The 2,916-nt window shown below is 39.1% G+C and overlaps 1 long non-coding RNA gene across 1 annotated transcript; it reads left to right on the top strand.

Moving 5' to 3' along the window:
- Positions 1-214: 214 nt before the first annotated feature.
- LOC139829015 (uncharacterized) lies at positions 215-2,649 on the top strand. The gene is made up of 3 exons (XR_011741172.1): positions 215-351; positions 448-553; positions 1,388-2,649. It is a non-coding gene; the product is annotated as an uncharacterized lncRNA (long non-coding RNA).
- The last annotated feature ends 267 nt before the right edge of the window (positions 2,650-2,916 follow it).

Below are 2,916 nucleotides of genomic sequence, written 5' to 3' on the forward strand. Positions count from 1 at the left end.
TTGTTATCTCAACACCACTCCGTTTGGCTTTTTTGGCTTTTACCTTTCATTTCCTACAGCTCCATGCAAGCAGAGCTTGCCTTGCATTGTGCTTCATTCCACGCATGCATTTTCTCAGAGAAGATGCTTTTATTTCTGAAAGATATGCTGGGTGGCCAGAGGTTTCAGATTTCTGCAGCAGGGATTCATCTCTTCCAGGAAGGGGGAGGTTGGAGTGAACAGGCCAGCTAAGAAACTTTCATCTCTGTGCAAGAAGGGAGGAGAGACTTAGATGCTCATCACTTCCTCAGAATAAGATTTAAGCTCAAGTATTAACTAATAAACTCCCTATCCTGGGGGAGTTGAGACAGGGTGTGTGGGGGAGGGAATGGATTGAACATGTGTGAGTTTCCCACTTTGAGCAGGAGTTTTGGTGGCCTGGAAAATGTAATGTATTTTTCCTTGCAGATGCTCTGGAGTGTGACTCAGAAGCCTTCACAACTCAGACAGTTTTGCAGAGCGAGCTACCAGCAAACCCTTTGTCCTTCGCATGATGTTATTGAACAAGCTCAAGGTAATTCATACTTTAAAACAACTTACCATTGTAAGTTAGTTGCTGCAATTGGTGTTTTCACACTCTTTCCAGTCTGTGAACAACAAGAGAAGTTACCTATGCAAGAACAGGTTTATCCCTGTTGTAAATGCCCAGATCCAGAATACTACTGCATGTTATACACCCTTAAGTCTATTTGAATGTGTGATGTATCCAGTCGCATTTTCTATGTTACACATTTCTGCACTGTGATTTTATTTGTAACTCGAAGATCCTGCTATTATGTATTACTGTAACTTCAGGATGAAATTCTTCATAATTCTACCTTGTATTTATTCTTTTTGACCCGAAAGCCCACAAAGTGCCTGACAAATGCTAAATGGCTTTACCAGAGACCCTGGAGGTCTTTAATTATAGTTATATCCATTTTACAGATATGCTAAGTGAGGGTTTCAGTAGTTTGTACTAGAGCATGTGGGATGACTTGGTATAGTACGTAAAGCTGAGATAAGCACCAAATTTTTGTGCCAGTCTACAAAATCTTCCTATGAACAGTCTAACATTTGCCCTTCAGCTCACGCACTTGGGGACTGGACAGGTAGCGCAGTACAAATTTTCCTGGGAGGGACCTGTGATTACAAAGCAAATAATTTTCCAGCATCCTAGAGCTGTACTATCTCATGGTAGTGTATTGTCCAGAATTGAAAGAGGGCCCTTGATGTCACCCAATGGCACACGTCCATCACTGCTATTTTTGAGGTATGCACAGAGCTGTGGCCAGGAACGGCTGCAAAACTGACGTGCAAAACGGTCTTTGAAATGAGAATGATGAAGCAGGTCCCTCATTATTTGCAGTTTTGGTGTTGGGTCATGGCTGCCTCTGGAAGAAGAAGAGCTGTAGGACTGCAGCATCCTCCATTTTGTCTCACATGCTGTCCAGCTGCCCTGGGAACTGATGCCAGCTCTCCTTATGGACTGGAAGGATTGTTGGGCTGGAGAAGAAACATTGGATTTCTGGAAGGTCTCTGTAACAGTGACAAAAATATCTTACAAACTGTACAAAGCTAACTTATCTTGATGACAGTATCATTATAGTGAAAGCACACAGGTGAGATGCTGTGCCAAACCTCTGTTCTGTCCAGGAACTTATGTGGCCTGTTCATCTCCATATGTAAAAAACTTTTTGTCATTTTGAGTTTTTTAAAGCAAAGTTTGTTTACTCACAGTTCTACAGAAAATCAGGTGACTGAGGAGGAACCTGAGCCAGAACTGCTGCATCCACATCTAGGAGTCTATCCATTAAATAAGTTCCTCACAGTCCTAACTTTGTGAACAGTTTAAGTATTAATAAATTAATTAGGTACTTAATTAATTAGTATGATAATGTAACAATCCGATGTAGTAGTATGTTGCAGGCAATCCCATGTCTTCTTGTTAAAGACAGCTTTATCTTTTTAATTTCCAGTGGTCACTTCAAGCATTGGAAGATATTGCAGTTAATGTACAGCTCCTACTCTTGGCTGGTGACCCACTGTGCCAGCCCAGCCCGAGAGGTGAGCACAGTCTGGCCCCTTGTTTCTACACAAAGACCTACTGTGATAGGCATATCTACCATCATCCCTTTTACCTTTGTGTGACATTTCTGAATTTTTTGAGGTTGCACTTTTTTTTTTTTTTTTTTTTGCTTTATTTTAATTAAACATGACTAAACAATGATTCTCTGGGTGGGAATCATTCTTCCTAATAACCACAGTGTGCATACTAACTATACTGAAAATAAATCTTGTCTCTGACTAGTTAAAAATTGCAGTGATTTGTTGATGCTTTTTACCTGTCACTAGTAAGATATAAATATAAATAAGTAGAATTACATTTAAAATATCCATCACTTCACATATGGAGAGTGGCAATGAGTGGGCTGTAATAATAAAATATACTTTATAAGTGTCATAATCATTCAGACACCAGGAACTCATAAGCCACAGATCTGACATTCAGATGATGAATTGTGATTTTGTTTTAAAAGCCAGACATGTCAACTCCATGTGCATATTGGGAATTGTAGTTCAAGTGACCTCTGCTAAAACACTGACCTTAACAATGACTTTGTTTTACATTTCCCAGAAACTTTTTAAAGTAGGTGTGATACTTTCCAAATGCAGTTGTTGCACTAATATTAATATAAAGTCATTTAAAATATTGTTGACACCTTTGTTGTGGTCATATATTATATGACACAGAAAATGAGATTCAGTGAATGGCTTAAAATTAATTCTATTTTGGGGAATTGGTAACATCATAAACCCCTGGAGATTCACCTGTGTGATATATGATATCACTGGATAAAATGATATTCTTCTAAACTCTACAGCTCATACATTCTT

This window comes from Patagioenas fasciata, chromosome 12 (genome assembly GCF_037038585.1).
Source record: "Patagioenas fasciata isolate bPatFas1 chromosome 12, bPatFas1.hap1, whole genome shotgun sequence".
Classification (NCBI taxonomy): Eukaryota; Metazoa; Chordata; class Aves; order Columbiformes; family Columbidae; genus Patagioenas; species Patagioenas fasciata.